Genomic DNA, 22,606 nt, shown 5'->3' on the forward strand with positions numbered 1-22,606 from the left:
ACACTGGTGCCAGTTCTCACTGCTGAGACAAGTGCAAGAGATCAACACATACCTATTTAACTATATAGCTATTAAAAATGAGAGGTTTTGTTGGGTTTTTGTTTGTTTGTTTGTTTGTTTTTAAATAAGGAATAGCAACAGCAGTAGTTTTGTATTTCCTTTTTGTTTGCTTTAAGGATGGTTCTGAGCATCCTGGAGGGGACCCTTTGCTTTTGGCTGCAATCAGAGCATGAGTTTACTCTGCAAAAAAAAAAGGAGTGGGCCTTCATTGCAGGCTTGCATTTTTTAAAACTTACCTCTATTTTTCTATTTTTAACTGAAAATACAGAGAAAATTACCCTATTTTTCAGGAGATTAAACAAGAAGCAGTATCTGGAAAAGCAGAGTGAACTGAGTAAGAAGCAAATAGAGTTCATGGAAAAGCTCTTAAAAACCCCACTGGTTTCAGGTCAGGTCTGAGACACTACTATGTCAGAGGAGAAAACCTGTTTGACTTTCCAGATAAGATATTCCTAAACACTTTCCTACCTCCCAGAGTGTCATTCTGGATGTACAGGACGGAAACAAATACAGGGCACCCGGGAATCGGGGGGTAGTTGCCTGCAGAGCACCTCAAATCACAGGCAGGTGAGTCCTGTGGTCATATCTTGTAGTTAATCATTCATTTCCTGGTCTTATCTAGAGGGGTATCTCATTACTTCTGTGGATACAAGGTAGTTTCAGACCTTGTGAAAGGGTATGGTTTGTTTTGTCATGTGAATGGACACGCAGGTGAATACCAGGTTGGTTCACCAGCCAAAGGGGAGACCCCATTTCCCACGATCTCTGCTTAACCCTCTGCTCTCCTCAGTTATGATCTGAGCATTTCAACTTGGGAACAACTTGGAAAGTGTTCTGATATACCCTACTAATGAATCAAGATGATGACTTTAAACATTGTCTCTCTGGCAGTAACAGAAAGGATCTACAAATCATGAAAGAAGCCGGCCCAAATTCTGAGTCTTCTACCATCCTGCTAAACTCTTCCACACATAAATAATGTACTGATAGAAATTAGTCACCTGTGACCACATAGTTTTCCAGACTATCTTTTTCAGCTCAAAGTAAGTATAGAAATACCATTTTTAATGCATGCCCATGTGAGCTTTAGAACAAAAAAGCTTGACAGTCAAAAGGATTCAACTTATTACCATGGATTTTCAAGATGTCTTATTTTTTTTTTTTGAGATGGGACAGACTTGCAAGTGGTTTAAATTAAAATACATGCTTTAATCATGGAAAGATACATACTGATGGACTAGACCGACAAAATGCCATCTTTCCCAAAGCCCCTCATTTACCCTGCAGTGTTCTGCTCATTTCAACCTCGGGTCAAACCAGCCAATTTTTCAGAGTTTCTATGTCACTGCACAATATAATAAAAATGCATTTAAACAATTACAAAGCATCCAGGACTTGTCATTGTCCACGTTCCTTTTCAATCCCATAATACCTTGTTTACGGTGGAAAATGCCTTCATTTGCCACAGCACAGCAGTGTGTCTCTCGATAGCTGCCCCATGAGACACATCTAATAGAAATGCACAATGGAACAAAAGACAGGAAAAAATAATAACAAAAGGCAATGTATGCTTCCAGAAAAATAGTAAAAGCTGGTACAGAGTGGCCAAACTAGGATTGATGTACTCCAGGGAACAATACTCATTCTTCTCATTGAAAGCTACTCTTGTACCAGGACTCATTTCCACACGCTGACTGACACGTGCTTTCCTAATTTGGAAGTCTTGTGATTCCCAGTGGATTTTAATGCTCAGTAATTTTCAGACGAGTAGCTTAAATGCATATATTGTAGTCAGTCACTCTCTATTATCTCATACACATGCACACATATATAGAAACGTGTAGACAGAGGTTCTTGCAGGGAATTAGTCTGCAACAGCTCTGGGCAGATTAAAGAGAAACACCCCCCCCCTTCCGAGCCCCCTAAACCCCTGGAGGTAACTCAAATAATTTCTATCCCTAGCAATTGAAAAGATTCCAGGTTTGCCAAAGCAAACAGTCCCTTGGGTGCTCAGCTTGAGATAATTAATGGTATTAACTTTGTAGGCAATGCTGGACACCCACAGGGAGGGGGGATTAAACAAGGGACCCATTAAATGAGTCACCCCAAGTCTCAAGTTACTTCTGAAACTTCAAGCAGCTGTAATTCATTTTTTTCTGAGTTGATATTATTAGTAGTATTTTAAAATACTATCCTGTATTGTAAAGGATGTGGGTACTCTATTTCTATGTTTTGAGTTAGAAAAAAATAATAAAAGGAAATATTATCAAGAATTAAAGTGATGACATATCAGTAGAGAAGACAAGGTGAGCAGGGTGATCAGACAAACCTGAAGGAAACATCAAAACCAGAGCTGTGAAACAATATTACATAATTCTGAATATTAGTAAATATGGACATTCCCAGAGGTTGGGAGGTCTGTAGGATAAGAACTGCAAGGACATGAAATCCTGTATCTGTCCAGAGAAAAGACTGAGCTTGAGAAACACTTGGAAAATTGTTATCAATCATGTACCTTCTTTGCATTTTGGGCCACATCCTCAGTGAGCTCTGCTGGAAAAGCCTCCCCAAAAGAGATGGATTGGCTCCAACTTGTATCACAGTGAAGGGGAAATCAAAATGTCTTGGTTTTGAATGTAAAGCTTTAGTTCCAACCCTCTGAAGCTGAGTTTCCTCTGCAGCACTTGATGGCAGCTGCAAAGCCAGCATTACTAACATACCAGTGGCCAAGCCATGGTAGGCTGCAGTAGGGCTTTTTCCAGATTTCCCAGTCATGACTAATAACAGGATCACACAGTTTGTCACAAGTGCCCTGTATTTACTATGAATGTGTCCTGGTAATTTGTAAAATTCACCTTTTACTTAAAAAAAAAAAATAATAAAAGATACAAGATGTGTCCTAGGTCTCAACGCCAACTGATCTTGTGCTGGTTGCACCCACGAACAAACCAAAACTACATCAGGGAGGGGCTCCAGGGGCTGCCTGCCCCAGCACAGGTCACTTTACAGCCCCCAGAGAGTGTCACAGAGCAGGGGGTGACAAGTACTAAAGGGACTGGAGGGGGACACACCCCTGTGACAGCACCATGTGCCACTGACACCCATCACTGAGATGCGGGGCTCTAGAGCCGACCTCCTGCCATAAATCCTCCCTGGGATGTTCACATTCACTACACTGAGAGTCACTGCATTTCTTATTTTACTTCTAAACCTGTACAGGCTGTGCTGGCTCTCAGGGCATCACTCTATTACTATAACACTGGTAATAAAGGTTGCTTTCCAGTGAAGGATCAACGACAACAAATGCTTCCTAATGCATTATTAATGGCAAGCCTCTGATAAGAATACTCTTTGGGATGAAACACATCTGACCTGTAAAGTGTTTACCAAGAAATGACACAAAATCAGACTATTTGGTATGTCAAAAGACCTTTAAAATGCAAACAAACGTATCTAGGGATTATATGGATCCACAGCAAGTACCTGGAAGATGAAAATCATGCCTGTTGTTATCACTGTGGGTTTCCTACCTTCTTACTATCTGCTTTTACTCTGCATTGTTGTAATCATAACTGAAGGAAAAAAATATTTCCACAGTCTACAATAAATCACAAATGTGTAGATTCTACTTGAAATGTTTATTCCATACATATTTTCTTGTGGTTTTTTTTCCCCACTCTGCATTGTGCTGAAAAACAGGCTTGAAAGTCAATTCTTATCCTATTACCTATTGAGTTGCTGTCATGCAATGCTCTGTCTCCACATTAAAAATGAGAACTGATCCCTTGAAGGGTTTCTAGAGCTTACTGTTTATTACCTCCCTCAGAAAGTTTACCATAAGCTCTTTATACAGAACATGGAATGTTTATAAAGAGATGCCTGCTCAGTCCTCCTCCCTTGGGATCATCCTCAACAGTCAATAATTGCCACTGAGGAATTCCTCAACACTGATTTTTTTTTGGAGCTAAGTGACCCTGCCGTGCAGACTTTGTATTTTCCATCTCCAGACACCAGTTTGGAAAGGGTGGGTCTCACCTGTTCTCCAACTGGGAGATAAAGGTTGGAAGAAGAAATGGAGACCCCTTATGCCTTGTCTCTGATGTGAAAGCTTTTGGACCAGCCACAGAAAAGCAAACAAAACCGACAGTATGATGCAAACTGAATGAAAGAACTCCCACATCTCTGTCTCTGGGCAATCTGTGCAAATCCAGAAAGATGAATGCAACTGTGAGGCCTTTATTGTTTTCTCCCTTTTAAATGCCAGAAATAGAATTTTTTTTTGCCTGCAGGAAGGTTTTGAGCAACTGCAGAGGTTAATTACTGCATCTCAGATGGCCCCCACTGCCACATTCCAAGAGATGCTGCTGCTACAGGAAGTGGCTCCCATTCCTTCCTTCCAGAGGAAGGAAGCACACACGTGAATCACTGCATTTTGCTGGGCCCATCCATACGCTGGTTATGGGAAGGGCCTCTCCAGGCCCTCTCCAAGATGAGGGTTTCATCTGAAATGGTCCAAAAGGACACCTGCAGCCTCTCAAAAAAAAACAGGGAAAGCAGGTTGCCAGGTGACTCGGTGACCAGCTAAAATGACTCCCAAAAGCCTTGCTCTGGAAGCACCATGCCAAGTTGCCCTCTGACTGTGTGCATGAGCTAATTCAGCTGCCAAACTTTCAGGCAATTGTGTCAAAATGCCACTTCTCTCCCAGAAGAAGTTCCTCTCGTGCTGGAACCACACGACATCACCCCTCCTCAGCCTGCACCAACTGGCTTCACAGCAGCTCTCAAGGAGGTTGTTTTGTTGAGAAACTGCCATTGTAACAAGGAGTCTGTGAGAGAAAACAAGGTCTTCTCCAAGTATTTTGTAATAAATCTTATTTACCACTGAGGGGAAGATGTTGAGGCTGTATAGAGGTGAAGATCTTGGCCATCACCTCTCAGGAATTAACGGCTCATGGGTCCCCATGGCTCCCACCCTGCTCAGTGAAACGGTGCCAGCAGCCCATCAGGCCCTGACCCCTCTGTTTATGTTTATATTTATATTTATATTTATATTTATATTTATATTTATATTTATATTTATATACATTTATGTTTAAATTTAGCATATTTACATCTGAGATTGCAGGTCCTTCTTAAAGTCTCAGCATCAAAAATATACCACCAATTAGAAAATAATAATCATTTTAAAAAAAAGAGCATCTCTGCCTGCTGACTCTGGCTGCATTCACCACTGTTTCCAGAGGCAGGCAGATTCATTAATTCATTCATTCCCCACTTCGTTATGGAATGACTCCAACAAAGCTGCTGATACAACTGGGAAATCAAAAGATGAGCCAGGAAAGCGACTGCAAAAAAATGCATTAAGGAAACGTGTGGTTATGTCGAGTGGCAGGGCCAGAGTCAGCAATTCATGAAAAAAGGGACTGCAGAGTCACTGGCTGAGAGGAGAATTAAATGTGCAGAAGGAGCTCAGATCCTAATGGAAGTATTTTCTTACAAAAAAAAAAAATAAAAATTATAGTTTCTGTTCAAATGAAATATGTTGTCCTACAAAATCTTTCATTTAATTGTCACCGTTTTCCTTTTGTACTTAAACACAGAATCATATATAACTTGTAAGATACTTAAGATATAGTTAACTCCTTAGGCTTCCCCTCAAATTTTGGACATATGATTCAATAAATACCCTGATGCTTTTTGTTTCAGCCACTCTGAAAATCATCTGTGCTCTAGGTGGGCATCAGAGATGACTTACTGATTGTTTCATGGGGCAGTAGAAAGGTTTTACAAAGATGATTTTAGGACAGCCACAATACTCAAACTATTTGATATGTCACAAATGAATGACCAGAACATGTTTTTACGCTTTACTCCTGTAAGTCTCTGCACTCCAAGCATCAGGCTTTGGTTATACTCTCTGCACCCACCCCAGTGTGTGTAACTGTGCCCAGCCTTGAGCTCAGCCACACTGACAACCATGGCTTTCTAAATTATTCCCAGCTTCTTCAGGATCAAGGCAGGAAGATGTCCTGAACGGCTTTTAAAATGATTATGCAAGTCATAGTGGGCTGTATAATACCTTTTCCAAAAAACCTTCCTTCTTAGCACTCTGACAGCAATCAGCCCTGTCATTATGACTCTTCTTTCTCCTTATAACATATATTCTGAATGTTTTAAATGGAAATAACATCATCTTGTCCCCCCTGTGTTTCATACTCGTGGCGTGTCCTTGCAAGCAACCAAAGCTCAGGATGCCAAAAGCTGAAGGCTCAGCTCGCCCACGTAAGAGATGGGATATGAATAAATCAGTGCAAAGTCCATGTGAGCTCCTTCTCTCTCGCTAGCAGGGGCTCAGGTTGGAAAAGCTGGATCTGCAGTGGAGCTGCCATGCAGCCTTTAACTACCCGTGGTGCCATTTGAAATCCTCGGTTCACTCAGTATATGGATTCGGTTTTTAAAATACCAAATCTGCAGTTGGGTATTTATAGAGAAATGGAGGGGAAAAAAAAGTGTATTTACTAGGGTGGTGTGACCATTTCTTTTACAGAGTTTGACTTGCTGGGAGGGAGTTTAGAAACCCAAAGGAAACCCCAAAATTCAGAGAGCTCCAGACTCCATCCTCAGTGTCACCACCAGACTGGTTAGGGCAGATGTCACTCCTGCATACCTGATGAGAGCAGAGCTGGGTACCCGCTGCTGTGTGTTTTGTACCTCCCTGAAAGTCATCTTCAAAGGCCATTTATCTTTTCCCCAATGTAGAGCTGTGTCATCTCAGGCTTTCTGGAGCAGCATTTGGATCCTAATTCAACTGTTGTTGGCTTCAGGGGGAGGACCCTGACCCTAGAAATTGCCACTTTCTCCTCTATTTCCCCCTACTGAGAATAGGATGGGAAAAATAACCCTCCATGGTGACAACATATCCGAAAGCAGGGGAGGGGGGACACGGTTGACTTTACTGGAGAAAGCTTATTTCCTGTTCCCTTTCTTTTTAACAGGCTAAAGGAGATGTTGTTTCCCTTCCTCCCTTTTGCTGCCACCACCTCCCACATCTCAGTGGAAACCAAAGTCTCAGACACTTCAGTTATAGCCCTCCATCAATGTTTTCTAAACCAAGGTTTTGTAGAGCTGGAAGAAGGCTGAGCTTCACGTTATCCACTCTGAATTCAGCAAAGCTTATGTTCATCAGAAAAGGAAAGATAGAAGTTTATGACTTGGAAAATCTCTGAGCCAATATTTGTAAATACAGTCTAATTTAATTACCAATATATGTATTTTTTCAGCTGTCCAACTCTCCCACAATCCCACTAGGATGAAGCAATCACACTATTTAACATGCAAAATCACTACTTGCCTACCAGCTTATTAAAAGGTGGTTTTCTAATTCAGAGGAAAAGGCGAATTACAGGCAAAGCAGAAGAGCAATAATCTGAACGCATCTGAAATGCTCCACTGAACTCTGCTCCAGCAAACATAAGAAAAGACTTTTTTCTCTTTTTCCCCTCTCCAGTGACAGCTTTCCAGTGCTGCTGGCATCCATCACATGAGCAGAGGCAAATGCTTCCACACTTGGTAATAATCAGAGCAAGGAAATTATGGATCGGGAGGAGGAGGAGGAAACACAAGGGTTTTTTCTCTTGGCTAAAGGCATACTTCAATCTGAAAAGCTCAAAGGGAACTCAGTATTAGCTTCCTCCTCCATTTCCACTTCTCAAGCAGAGCCAGGACTCCCCACAGATCTTCCAGGTTACCTGTTTTTCCTGGGCTCTCAGCTTTGCTGTGCTTCTGGCTCTGTGTGCTGAGTCCTGAAGGACTAACTCCCTCAGCTCCTACCTATCCTTCCCCACACCACCACTCCACCACCTATTTATGCAAAATAATCTTCCAAACTCTCCCAACTTCATTTCAAGCCCACTTCACTGTCAGCTATTACTCTACCCCTACGTTCACTGTCACCCCAGGTTATGAAGAACAAATTCACTCCCCTCTCGCTTTTTGACCTGCACTGTTTGCTGCAAAACAACATGAGACCAAAGAACTGCCCTCGGCAGAACAGCTCCTCATGGGAGCAGATAAAAAAGGATTTTCCTTAATGTAATCATGAGCTGAAATCAATAAATACACGACAAGGCAATACAGAGGCAAACTTGGGCACTGCAGGGACTAGGGAGGAAATTTATATAAACTACAGTTACCAGGGCAGAGTAAAGAGCAAATACAAATGTAAAAGACACTACCAGATGCCTAAAGTCAAAGTAGAATATTAATAAATGATTAACATGGCAGGTTTTAGGACAAGTGTTACAGATTCTGTATCTCTACAAAATCAGCTTTCCACAGCCTAAGACGCTAAGGTTTAATCAGGGTGCATTGTTTTGGAGACGAGCTATCACCAGTCAAACTGCAGGAATGGAAGTGGGGGTTTAATTCAAGATCCTCTAGGGAGGAGATTTGTTTGAAAGAGGTCAATTAAGTCTTCCACTCCAGTTAATCCCTTCTGTTTATTTTAAAATATCTGGAATAAGGAAAAACGTTACAATAGGCCAGCAAAGCAAAATTTTTCCTATGGATGCACCAAAGCAAAAACCTGCAGGTCAGCTTGCTTTCAGCTGGGCAAAACACAGGCAGAAATTGCAATCAGCCTGCATTTCATATGGATGCATCACGTGGAGATGATTCAGGCTGAATTATTCTCCGAATCAGCCTTACGAAACACTCTCCTCTGACAAAGGCAGCAGTACTTGATCCGGTTTTGGTAGAAGTTAATATTTTAACTTACTTTAACTTGGCTGGGAAGTTGTGGTCAGGCAGAAGAGAGTGGATCCTCAAAGAAAGTATTTCTGTCAGTTTGCATTTTACTTCAGAAGTCAGGAGCTGCCCATCTTTGCCTTCAGAGCCCCTCTTCCCCACAGCCTCCCAGCTGTTAATGGTACTATTTACATATATTTCCCTTAAGCTTTTGAGTCACCAATGGTTATTTAGGTCAATGTATTTGTTTCTTCTGCTCTTCTGAATATTGACGGGTTTCAATCTTTTTTTTTTTCAATCTCTTTCTTTGGTCCTACTGTAACTCCTTTCTGAGCTTCCCAAAGCAAAGCAGCAAATGCCAGGCACACCACACACTGTGCTGCCCATCTGCTTCCCGCTGCCGCCTCCCTCCTCACCCCATGGCACATCCGTGTGCGTGATCTTTGTGGAAAGGCTTTCTGTGTGTCACAGACCACCTATCCTGCCGAATCAGAAAACAGGAAAAGCAGCATTATCCCTTCCCAGAGCCAGCCCTGCACAGTTCTTTTCAGTGCTCACCACCACTGAGCTCTTTTCTGTTCACGGGGCAGGTGAGGAGCCACCACCGTGCTGTGACCCCATAACCAGCAAAAGCCTCAGTTTCCATTCCCTTGCTGTGTCATTAATTGCATGGAAGGATGCTCCCAGTATTTAAGAAAAAGCCCTGGTGCATGTGCCTGTAGCAAGGAAGCAAGGGACAGACAATCCCTATTGGGAAACCAGCACAGGTCAACAGGGTGGCAGGGAGGAGAGGGGTCTGCAATGTGAAATGTGGGAGCGGTGAGGGCAGGGTGGGAGTTGTGAACACAGAAATCATGGCAGTTTTCTCTGGGAGGACAGGAGCAGCCCAGAGATATCAATGGGAGTGGCAGAGTCCCCTCCTAGCAGAGCGGGAGGCTGAGCCAGAGGGGATAGATGCAATAGAAAACTGAGTAAGGGAGGAGAAGCCAGGTGAGATGGAGCTGAAGCAGTTGAGCAGCTTTGACCTGATCCATTGTCAAAGTGGAAATCCAGCTGAGCAGCAATTAAAGGGCTGGGGGGAGAATTTGATCAGCCATACTATACTCAGGGTAAAGTGATGGTGGCACAATCAGTTTGGCACCACGTGGCAGCTGCTGCAGATCCCCTCTGCCGGGTCTGCCCTGTGTATTCCTCCCAGCACCCTCATCGCTCAGAATTGAGTTAATTAGACACAGACTCACTGGCTCCCTTCACAAATCCATAAAACTCCTTTGGGCTCAGCTCTGTAGTCCTCTCTCACTTCCCATGGAAGCAGGTGACCTTCTGAGATCAGTAACACCCCATTCTCCATCCATGGCCTCAGGAACATCTCATTTATGCAGAAGCAATTAAGGGGGTTCATTTTCTGGTAATGAACTTCCACCCCATTAGAGTGTATGTGCTTTGTCCCATGTTCTGCCTTTCTTTAAAGGGAAAAATCTGCTTTCATAGCTGCCTCCATGGAAACAGCAACTCTGTGGTGCTGGCGATGCTCCAGGCTCGATGGGCTTGGTTCAAACATGAAAATCTGCCTTTCTTGAACACAGAGTGCTGAAACCTCAAGCCAAGATCCCAGAGCCCAGCCAGGTCTCCTCTGGCTTGTTCAACAGCACCAGTGGAGTTCTTGTGGGTCAGATCTCACACCTGGCAACATCTGTGCAAACCTACTGCTGAGGAACGCTTGGGCAAGTGGAAGGACTAGACAAAGCTTTTACTTCACACACTTCGTTAACTCTGGCAGCACTAATGCAGATGCTGGACTATCAAAGTAGCTAATGGAGTGAAGGTAAGCACTCAGTTTCCCTCCTATAATGAGCTTTGAGACCAAACCTCCAGTAAATGTAAATAAAATTAAAAAAAAATAAAATTCTTCCAATTCCCACTTTGAAAAACTTGCACAAAAAAACACAGCACAAGTGATGTGCTGGACTTGCCCCCCCATAGGCTGCTGCATCCCCCAGCAAGGTCACAGCTGGTGGCAGACCACAGCAACACCTACAGGGCTCCTGGGCTCAACTTCCAAAGGAGGATGAATGACTCCTTTGGCCCCTTGAATCCCCTAATCTGCAGCTTTCAGACTATCAAAGAGGATGCGCGGCAGCTGCACAAGCAGAGCGCAGGTAGAGAAGAGGGGATTTGCCCTCTGGCTTGGGAAAATTGGTCCCTGTGTAATAAAACACATAGCTCTTCTATAATCATTTGTTCAGCTCCATAAATCCCAAGGCATAAATCAGGCTGTCGGGAAGAGCAGCTGTGAAGGAATCTCTGCAGGAGGAATGAAAAAGCTGACGGGTGCCAGTCCCAGTGCTCCGCTGGCTCCACGTCGCTTTACTGCCACTGACTTCAAAGGAGCTGCTCAGTCGTGGTACTATAAATACCAGCAGAACGGGGCTCAGTGGCAGCTTCTGGTGAGTATTAGGGAAATGTAAAATTCAACAACCCCTAATTGCCCTTCAGTCAACAGCACCTGTTTAAATTACTGTTATTATGTCAAAGATATTGGAATTGTTAACACAAACACAACCGAGGATTGCAGATGCTGTAAGCTTTCCACCAGCAAACCTTTTACTTGCTGCTAAATATTTTCCCTTTCAATACAGGAACACCACCCACGGTGGCCAATACCCAGTGATCAGGGGCTGCTCCAGGATTAGCAGGAGGGTGTCCTGCAAGCAAGGACAGAGCTGGTGAGGGAGGAGAAATTCTTGACAAAGGCCCCAGGGAGCTCATGAAGGAAAGGCTGAGAAGAGAAAGCGCTCATCCTGCAAGGAATGATTAAAGACAGTTATGGAAAAGATGTGAGGAAAGTCCCAAAAGAAACATCGTCCATGTGTCAGACCAAAAAGACCAAAATAGGTCTTTTTTAGCAAAAGGACATGGTGTATTCATCAAAAATACTGTTTTGGAGGACCTGAAGCTCAGCTGTGTTGGGAGAAGCATGTCCAGATCTCTGCAAGGTCTTTTTCAAAGCAGGGATTTAACAGAGGATCTTCACGAGTCTCCTCACCACCATCTCTAAACACTCTGGTATGAGTGTCTCTCAGTGTCTCCTCAAAACACTGAGATGTGCACAAAGACCTGGGTCAGCAGCACAACTCGGGTTTCTCTTTCCCTCTCTGCCAAGAAAGCTGTCCCTCCCTCCCAGACGTGCTGCTCAGAATCCCAGACCCAGGATTGGTGCTGCATGCTTCACAGCTGCCAAAGCCAACGGAAAGGAGCCGTACCTCCAGCAGGACCAAACCCAATGGACCCCACTCCGCTGGCCAACAGGAGGTTCGAGAACCATTCCCAGCACCAGCTGACGCTGCTCTGGGTACCGGGAGCGCTGTGCACCCTGCAGGATGAGGCTCCATGGATTACACCTTGGCATCCCGCCCCGGGGAGTTATGCAGATGACTCAGTCCCATCAGCAACAATAAATTCAATGGGCAATGGTATTTCCACACACAGGGAAAAACTCTGGACGCTCGGCGCAAACACCACTTTGTGCAGACAGGGAAAAGATCTCGAGCCGACACAATGCTTTACACATCACTGAAGCTCGAGTAACTGCAAAATCTGGCCCAGAATACCTTTTCCTTGGTTATGTGTTTGCATTGCAGAGGGTTTTTTTAAATACATTTCTAAACCAGATGTCTTAGCATGGACGACCCCAGCTCTGCTGAGGAATTATGCTGATTTAACTCTTCTGAGGGGCTTTGCCTGAATTTAGCTTAATTGCTGCCAAAGAGCCAAACTTACCCCAGTTATTATAAAGACAGTAGGTACTGCTGCCGGGTGAGAGCTGCATCTGCTGCACATATGATGCAGTCCCTACCCCAGAGGGCTCCCTGCCTGCATGGAAAAGGCACAGCAGGGAAAAACCAAGTGGGACAAGCCCCATTCAACCACATGGTGAAGTGATCACATCACCCCAGGAGCCTGGGTTTGATTTCAGACCTTTGATACCATCACTTCTCATGGGAGTGTTTCCATGGGAAATCCCAAGCTCAGAGGCACAGATCAGGTCTGATGCTGAGGGGGGTTTAAGCCCTGATCCTACCCACACATAGGCATGACTTTATTCTGGCTGCTTGGTCTTACAAGGGTTAATGAGACTATTCCTGTGCTCAAAGCAAAGCAAGCACCAAAGCTTACAGGACCAAGGTCTGACTTTGTTCTCCGAGGCAAGAAGTCTCTTAATTTGCCATTGGTTTTCTTGGAAAGGTAACTGTCTTTTTGGAGCTGCTCTTTGCCTTAGGTTCTAACTATTTTGAGCCTTTTCAAAATGCCACTGCTCGAGCCACTTTAAAAGGCACCAATAAAATTCATATTAAAAATGACTTAGCGCATAATTCATGGCCTCTAGAAAACCATTTCTTATTCGGCTGGCAAACCAACCGGTCATGCATTTTACATTGCTTGCTCATTTTCTCAGCTGTGCTGCACTGCTTCAGGAACAACGTATCCGTGCTGCACATGTCAGTCAGACAACACACCTTGATGCCAACATAAATCCAGCGTGGTCACCTGGGACGGGACGCAGCCATTTGCTCTCTCACACAGGAGGGAAATCAGAGCTACAACAGATTTACAACCGGGCTGAATCAGATCAGGGGACGACCTCTGTAATATCTGTCCAGGTACAAAATGTTCTACTTAATCTTCCTATTTGTTTCCTTTGGACACATCAGCCTGAGAATTTACGGCAGCAGTGTTGGAAAAGCAGAAATTTTATGCAAGTATTAGAGAAAACCCCTGGGAAACATTTAGCAGAATAAACTTGAGAGGTGGTACCAGAAACATAACTGAGAAAGCTTGTTCTATACGCAGCTATGGGTATAAGCATTCACTTAAAGTAATTAAATTATAGTACTAAAGAGCTGAAGTATCTCATAAGAACTGTCTACAATATGCCACAGAGGAAGGTACATAAATCAAATAAAAAAAGCCAGATGAGAATCCAAGTATCATAACTGTTCCATCCTTTCAAAATAAATCTAGGACAACATTATATTGTATCCTTAATTCACTATGTCCAAGTTGATATTTATTAACAGTCAGCTCTGAAGCCCCTGGTTAAAATAAAATGGACTGTGATTTTAAAATATTGGTTTAGATAGACCATACTACCTAATTTGTGATTTATACCATACTTGTGGAAAAGGTCTCACAAAGACAGGATTGAACGAGGTATAAGGAGACTGCTGAAATCATAATCTTGAAAGTTATTCTTAATAAATAAGTAAACAAATAAATAAATCAATCCTATTTACAAGTTTTTATTATGGCAAAGCATTGCCCATTGTCTCCACCATCTCAAATCCAAAAATCAGAGCTTAACAACATTCCCTTCAAGAAACCAATGAGCTCTACCTCTCTCATTCAGCTTTAAAAACTTTAGCCAACACTCCTAATGTAGGTTATACCAGAAAGGGAATATTGTAATTCTTTCTCAAGAGATTTGAAGAATGGAGACCCAGAGTGGTTTAATTAATTTTAAATAATCAAGTTCAACTTGATATAATTAAATTTAATCACCTAACAGAGTTAATAGGCCAAAAATAACAAACCAGATGAGAAGAATGAGAAATCCAGTCCAAAAGGCCCCGGAGTCACTAACATGGTTATTAAAGTACTGAAGTTTGGCATATGTGGCAGTAGGAAAATGGAGTATTTGAAAACCCACACCCTTCTGAGCAAAAGGCTACCAGGAGAACAGCAGGAAAATCAAGGCAGTGGAAATTCAAGCTTCAAAGATTCTCTGAATAGAAAAACATCTGACTTTGGAAATTCATATTTTTTAATTAGTTCCATGAAGACTGAAGAGCAAAGGCTGAAAGTAAGATTCCTGCAGCAAGGAAGAAAGCACTTTGGAAGCCAAGGGTACAACATCATGTGCACATAACATAAGGTAAAAATGATGATAAAGACTTTGCTGGAGAAGCTTTTCTGCAGGCTCCCTCCTAAAGAAGATCCAAGAAAGTCATGCAATGTATCCCTGATGACTATTGCAATGAGAGGTCATCATTAAGAGGTTGGTCAGAACATATCAGAGAAGCACATGTAAGGAACCTCAACTCTCAGCTCCAAGATCCTACAAGATTCAAGAGGGTGAAAATAACAGAGAGGAAGAAAGTAGGCACTTGACAGTTTTGCCTGCTGCCTTTTTACTGATGTTACATGCCACTTCTTTTAGGGTATTGCAATTCTTCTTGAGAAAAGCAGTAATTTAAATTGCCAGGAAATATTGTTTACAGTGGGCTCAGAGCTGTGTCCTAGAAATTACTAACAAAATGGTGTAGCCCCACTTATAAAAGGTTAATTTGCTTTCTTTTCTGTAGTACCTTTACAATTATACACTGTCATTAGACAATCTTTGTCATGCCAAACACTGATTTGAAACAGCAGTAGAGCTTTGAAACAGCAGCAGAGTTTATTTCCATTGAAACCATAAGACATGGGTATAAACTTAAAACACAAGAAAAAAGAAAAAAAAAGGCTATTTGAGCAGATAATAATTTTCAATTCCACCTTCCAGTCTCCAATACAATCATTTGAGTAGAAATGGATTTAGCATCCTCAGCAGCCCACGGCACAACCTCCTCCTCTAAATAACTGTGCACAGCTCAAATCTCTACGGCCCCGGGACGGAATCACAGTGGCTGCAGCGGGATGTACCTCCCTGTACCTGCACACGAGCTGCCAGCACTGCCATTCCCAATCCCCCTCTTCCCGTGGCAGATGGAATCCCCCACCCATCTGGTCACCACGGGGTTACAGCAGCAGAGCTGCCTTCCCCCCTCTCCGTGGGTGGGTGGCTGACTGACAGATGCACAGCGGGGGGAAACTGAGCCTCTTCCTATGATTATCTCTCGCTCCCTGAGAAGGATTTAGTTCATTGAGGTTGTTGCTGAGAGTTCAGTTTACACAAGCTTCTTGCTCATGAGATAAAAGCTGGTTGGTGTGTGTTTGTTTAACTCGGGTCAGGCGAGACCGTGGGGAATCATTCCCGCGTGTCCCCAGGGACAAGGTGCAAAGCCTGAACGAGCTCACAGGCTTTGGATCACAGTAAGGCCTAGTTTAGCTGTCAGGGTACCCCAAACTTACCTGCCTGCCCCCCAGGATGAGACTCCACAGGAGTTTTCTTTTATCACTGTATTTTCAATCCTGAAATAAAAAACACTGAACCTCACTCTGCCATGGAAATACACATGTGCCTACATACACAGATATATCCACATATGCATGGAACTGCACGTACATGTATGCACACACACACATGCAGCTGTAATCAGTTTTCCTGAGCCTCAACCTGAGCAGGAAAGTGCAGGAAAGCTATAGCAAAAACCCAAAATCAGAGATTCCCTGTCACTACATTTCAAGACACAGAGCTTCAAAAAAGAGCCAAATGACCGTGACCCCCACGATCTCCCTGTACGCTTACAATGTAAAAATCAGAACGCAGGTCTTTCTCTGTTCCTTCCAATTGTTCCCAAACTTTGTAACACTGCAGGAAGCCTGTTGGCTGTGGTGATGTCCCCTCCACCACTGGCACCTCGCTATTTACAGCCAAACAGCCTCTTGCATGGCTGAGCCCCATGGAACCGGGAATGGGGGAGCCCTGAGAACCCCAACACTGCCAAGGCACCTCTGCAGCAGGACCTGCACTGGAATTCATCCTGCCGTGGCTCTGCAAAAAAAGCAATTCCCATGGCTGGTGAGTGGCTGGGTACCCGTTAAGCCTCTCCCATGGAATTCATGTCTGACCAGCCGTGAGCTGACACAGAAGTGCTTTTTTTCAGCGTCACCGCTTTATCTGGCTCCGAAAAAAAACCTCGCAGCCTCACTACCATCAACACCTTCAGCTGATAAATTTGGCTGATCCAGGCCCATGGGTTCAAAAGTTCTTGGAGGGAGGATATAAACAGAGCATGAGCACATAAGCCTCCTTAGGAAGTCGGGCTGAAAGGAGATTTGACTTTCTAAAGTGCCATGATACAGTCTATTAAGATGGTTTCAAGACACAGGCGCAGGGCAATAAGGGGATCACTGCCTCTGTCTGAGCAGCAATAAATAAATCCTTTGTACTACATAACCTGCAGACAGCTTTCATGGGAACACAAACAAAACATTTCAAGATGCGGGGAAAGGTGTCAGGCTGAGCTGGGAGGATCTCAACAACTCGCCTCCTCCGAATCAAGCAGGTTTAAACACACTGGATCTGTGGGCTGAGGACAACTGAGTAAGGTTCAACGAGGCCAAGTGCTGGGTCCTGCACTTGGGTCACAACAACCCCATGTAGTGCTACAGGCTTGGGGAAGAGCGGCTGGAAAGCTGCTCAGCAGAAAGGGACCTGGGGGTGCTGGTTGACAGCCCAATGGATATGAGCCAGCATGTGCCCAGGTGGCCAAGAAGGCCAAAGGAATCTTGCCCTCTATCAAGAACAGTGAGGCCAGAAGGAGCAGGGAAGTGATTCTTCCCCTGTACTCGGCACTGGGGAGGCCGCACCTCGAATCCTGTGTTCGGTTTTGGGCCCCTCAATACAAAAAGCACGTGGAGGTGCTGCAGTGAGTCCAGAGAAGGGCAGCCCTGGAGAAGGGTCTGGAAAACATGTCCTGTGATGAGTGGCTGAAGGAACTGGGGTTGTTTACTCTGGAGAAGAGGAAGTTCGGGGAGCCTCATGGCTCTCTACAACTACCTGAAAGGAGGTTGTACTGAGGCGGGGGCTGGACTCTTCTGCCACATCTCAAGTGAAAGAACGAGAGGAAACGGCCTTAAGTTGTACCAGGGGAGGTTTAGACTGGATATTAGAAAATATATATATTTTCACTGAGAGAGTGGTCAGGCATCGGAATAAGTTGCCCAGGGAGGTGGTGGAGTCACCACCTCTGGAAGCATTCAGGAGGTGTCTGGATGTGGCACTTGGGGATATGGTTTAGGGCTGATTATCGTGGTGCTGGGTGGATGGTTGGACCAGACGGATGATCCCAAAGGTCTCTTCCAACCTTGATGGTTCTGTGATTCTGTTAAGCCAGCAAATGGTGGGAAAAGTATTTAAAAAAAAAATTTAAAAGGTGACTGTAGCCAAGAAGTTCCTACAAGGCTGAGAGAAGGCTCAAACAGCCTCAACGTGTTGGAGATGCTGAGATTTCTGCAGATTTCTGCACTAAAAAGAAACATGTTCTGTTACCCTGCCAGTGTTATACATCCTTTCAGCACTGGAGGCCTATTGATTTAGTAGCACCAGAGATATTTTAAAACACAGAATAATACAGTCAATTAGCTGCAATATGTGATGGCACAACCCAGATCCCACCTGTACTCAATATAAGCCGCGATAACCATCCGTGCCAGCCCTGGGATGCAGCACTGTTGGCATCCCATCACCATCCTCATCCCATCACCATCCTCCCGCTCTTATTTTGTTAATAAAACCACGTTTGTACTCCCTGGTGTTATTTTTACACTGTGCTGTGACTCCTTCCCACCCGGTTATTCACATAATTACAGCCACCCCAAGATTATGTTAATGGTTTAAGTACCAGGTTTAAATACAGAGAAAACAAACTGGAAGTTGAGTGCTGAGTGTTGTCTGTTTTCCCCAAATTAGAGAACGATTCTCTACTATTACAACATCCCTGTCCCTGTTGTGATTAATGCAGTGCAGTCAAAACCCACTGACATGAATGGTGTTAAAAAGGTCTAATTTGTCTAAATAGGACAGTCTATTAGCGAACAAATTACACATTGCCCCGGGAAACAAGGCAACACAACTCCACCTAACAGAGAAAGTTGATATAAAAGCATTTGCTGAAGACTTCAGCTGTTACCAGCCTCAGTTGAGCCCCAGTAACAGCTCCCAAGCAGAGAAGGGGATGGGTCTGTACATCCAAACAGTGTTGCACTCCAGCTCAGTTTAAGTCTTGGTTTCTACATCTCCCTTGCACTCCCACGGAAAGAGAAACTTCTTGTGAAATACTGACAGAAACTCCACAAAAAGTTTGGTTTGGAGTTTTCCTCTGGGGAAAGAGAAAAGCAAACCAAGCCAAAACCAAACCGAAGATGTTCAGCTGGGAGAAAGTCTGGTAAGTACCCGGGAAAGTGACTGTTGCTAATGAGTGCTGGGTGTCCACAGGCTGTCCAGGAACAGGCAGTTTAAGAAAAAACAGCATTTTCAGAATTTTCCGGTTCTGGGGAAAGCTGGACTCCAAGCAAGTCCCTTCCCCTTGCAGGTGCATACTTAAAGCAGGGATAATGCTTCCAGTGCTTCCCATTAAGGAAAGCATAAGATCATCCCAATGGAATTGATTTTTTTATCAGCCAAGCCAGTGAAGCCCATAATGATTGTAGCCCTCCTGGGCTGATAGCTACCAGCCATTTATAGGGCAGCAGGGAGATAAACACAGCATTTACACATCCATATACTCATTTTATTTCTCTATTAAATATTCATTTCCAGAGGGATTCCCAGCACGCACAGGATTTACAGAGTCCCCGTGCAGCAGCCACCACCCAGAGCCCGCTGTGCCTCTGGCAGCTCTCAGACACACACTGTGGGCTTCACCTGGCATTTCACACCCCACCTGCTGCTTCCCTACCTTCAAAAAATACTTATTTTTATCACTGTTATCCTAGCTTTCTTCTTCTACCTGCACAGTGAACCCACTGGTGCCACTTTTTTTTTTTTGCATTTCTTTATCCTAAATATCAAAAAGCTTTCAAGTTATTCCGCCTGTTGTTCTCAGCTTGTGGTGCTCTCATCCCCTGTGTCTTTTGGCTGTTCCCTTTCCAAGACCTCTCAGGATCAGTGACAGATGCCTAAAGGCCTATTGCCACTCACTTTAATGAGCACATTTGTGCTTTTATGGAGAAATCCAGGGTATGGCATCACATCCACACCGGTGGGGAAGATCCACTGGATGCCACCAGATGTCCTATGGTGAGCTGTTATCTCAGAAATCATGTTTCCCCCCAAACTGCTCTGATCCCTTTTTCTTTTTCAGAGGAACAAATACGAACTTGCAGCTTTGGCCTAAATTAACTAAGTGGGAGTTATACATGACTTCAAGAACAAATGCCAATTTGCAGAACACTGCTAAGCCAAACAGAGGGTATTATTTTTATTATTATTATTATAATAACAAGTTTCTCCAAAGCACGGGAGTCAAAGCAGCTCTTGCCCCAGCATTTTGCAGCAGCTGGTTTTGCAGGGACAAACATGGCCTCGTGGGCAGTTCCATCTGCTGGCCCACTAGAAATGGCAACACTGGGAAAGAAAAAACAACACAAAACCTCCCCAAATCTATGTTTTACTTCAGAGATGACACATTCAGCCTCCCAGCTGGCTTCCTAGTCACTCAGCCTCCCGGATTTATGTGAAATGGTAAAAATACTTCTCACCATTAGCTGGAGGGGGAGAGGGGACAAGACAGAAAAGAAAGAGCATCCTCTCTGAGACTGTTGAGAAGCTGAAAAGTTTATTGCAAGGGGCTGTTAAGGAACCTAACCAGGTTACACAGCAGAAAATCCTGACAGCCTGAGAACAGCCTTTCATGCCAAAAGTCTCCTTTCTGTGAATCCAGGCACAGGACATGCAGCAGGTAAACACGAACACCAGAGCCTTTGGTTCATTCACTCAGATGAATTCAAGCAACATTTGCTACTTGGTTTTTCACCACTGACTGACAAAGCCCACGACAACACCTGTCTCACACTTTCACAGAACCCAGCACCCCACAATCTTTACCTATGATGTCCTTTGCTGGACAAATGCAGCCTTTTTTTCCCCTTCCCATGGACAGGAAAATAACCACAAATGAGATTTTAAAGGAAGTAAGTCTTGTTACTGGTGAAATGAAAAACAAACAAACAAACAAAAAAACCCCAATGCAAACCCCCTACATACATGTTCCCTGGAAACACCACTTTTGATTTCAACAGTTTTGGGGCAAGGTGCAGCCTGTGCAAACAAAACTTTCTGCAAACAGGTTAAAAGCAGCGGCTAAAGGTGGATGTTGCTGAGCTCTGCCCTCTGTGGTTGTGGCTTGGCTGGAAACCACAAAAAATACGCACATCTAACTCCCCACATATTAAGATAAGCAAGTACCTATTTGCCAGAACTCTGAAGTTACTGCCAAAACCTCTGCAGGTGACTGTGCTGAAAGCATGAAATCCCTCAACGAATCCTGCAACAGCTCAGGTCCTTGGGTTTTCTATGGCTGCTGCCCTTTTCCTATGAAACCATAAATTCTCCCTTAATTGAATTCGACAATTGAAAAGTAAAGAGATTTAAAATAACAAATGGTTCCCCAGCTCTCCCTGCAGCAAGGTTAGAGACACTTAATTGAACCTTAGCTTAGCTGCCAAGCCAGAAAACCAGCAAATAAGAAGGCATTGGGAATACCTGCGTTTATTAAGTTAGTAACTCATCTTTCTCCAGGAACAGCTCTGCCCTCTCAAACTTTTTTCCTCTTTTAATCACATAAAAAGCAATGAAAACACAAAACTATTTGGCACCACAAGGACTGTGGAGGTAACTACAGAACTGTCAATGGCAGGCAGCAACAAAATGCCAAAATACCTCCCAAAAATATTCAGGAGACCAGAGTAGAGCCTCCCTGTGTCACAGGGGATATTCCCTGCCATGGCTTGGGCCATGTCCATATAAAATGAAAACACAACACACGCAAGCCAGGAGGCAACCTCACCCCCCAAAAGGCACAGTTGATGAGATGGATCCTGGAAGAGCTTTGGGGTCAGCCTTGCTAAGATGATGTTGAAGAGCTGGAAAGGATGAGGGAGACAGTTGTAAAAATTACTGGGTGGGAGAAAAATGTCTTATAATGAGGAACGTGCAGCTCAATCTGTTCAGCTTGTCTAAAGATGACCGAGAGGTAACTCGATTATAGCGTAAAACCCCCTTCACAAAGGAAAACACAGCGCAAGAAAAGGGCTTTGTTATCTCTGCAGTAACAAATAAAAGGAATCACTGGCTGGAAGCTGAAGGCAAGGAAAAGCCAACAAGGAAAATATTTTTATAATATGAATCATTAAACTCTCAAACAGGCTATGAAATAGAGCAGCAAACGTTTAATTTCTTGGAGATGCCTGGATATTTTCCTGCCCAGGGAAGTGCAGTCAGACACAGCCTGCTCTTGCTGAGATGAACAGGTGGGAACAGAGCAGCTCACGGAACACCAGAGTGACAAAGATGATTCAACAGTCCCTTCTGGCTTGATTTTCTGAGTCAACGTGAAAGGACGAACCCAGCACCTCACATGGAGAGGGAGAGGCAAAATATGCACCGTAACTCGCTCAGCCACAAGAAAACCAAATAAATCTTCCTTTCAAAAGCCAGTTTCCAAGAATTTGGAAATATGGGTACCATCATCATGTTCTTATTTTACCTGAGGCTTTCAACATAGCTGAAATTATGGCAGATAATATAGAAATATGTGCTCCTCATTGTCTCAGCATGGTGCTGACCACTGCCAGAGAGGTCCAGGGAACTGCTTTCGGAGCCCCAGATTTCCGGCACCCTCCAATGCACCTTTGGGCAGACCCAGGTACCCTCACAAACCTCTCCTTGCTGCTCTTGGGAACCAGCCCACACTTTGTTGGCTCAGTGGGGCTTTTGTCAAGGCAATGTTAAGGGTAGCAGATCTTTCCCACTCACAAAGTCATTACTGAGGGGTTTTAAAACACGCGAGGGGAAAAAACATTCGCGTTGCATTTTTTCTCCTCCAAAAATCAGACGATGCCTTCCCAGACAGCATCAAAA

The 22,606-nt window shown here is 44.0% G+C and overlaps 1 protein-coding gene and 1 long non-coding RNA gene across 7 annotated transcripts in view; both read right to left on the reverse strand.

Moving 5' to 3' along the window:
- PAK5 (p21 (RAC1) activated kinase 5) overlaps window positions 1–22,606 on the reverse strand; it is a 199,506-nt gene that overhangs the window by 45,562 nt on the left and 131,338 nt on the right. The window contains exon 1 of one of the 6 annotated variants that reach the window (XM_032682862.1): window positions 7,416–7,593. The exons of the other annotated variants lie outside the window; for them this stretch is intronic. The gene's annotated coding sequence lies outside the window, so the exon portion shown is untranslated. Of the gene's footprint in view, window positions 1–7,415; window positions 7,594–22,606 lie in introns of those variants that run through there. 6 annotated transcript variants of the gene reach the window in all.
- LOC116784332 lies at window positions 166–1,571 on the reverse strand. Its single transcript, XR_004356025.1, has 2 exons — window positions 1,493–1,571; window positions 166–240 (listed from the first exon to the last, which is right to left on the reverse strand). It is a non-coding gene; the product is annotated as an uncharacterized LOC116784332 (long non-coding RNA).

The sequence above is a fragment of the Chiroxiphia lanceolata genome, chromosome 3, assembly GCF_009829145.1.
Source record: "Chiroxiphia lanceolata isolate bChiLan1 chromosome 3, bChiLan1.pri, whole genome shotgun sequence".
Lineage (NCBI taxonomy): Eukaryota > Metazoa > Chordata > Aves > Passeriformes > Pipridae > Chiroxiphia > Chiroxiphia lanceolata.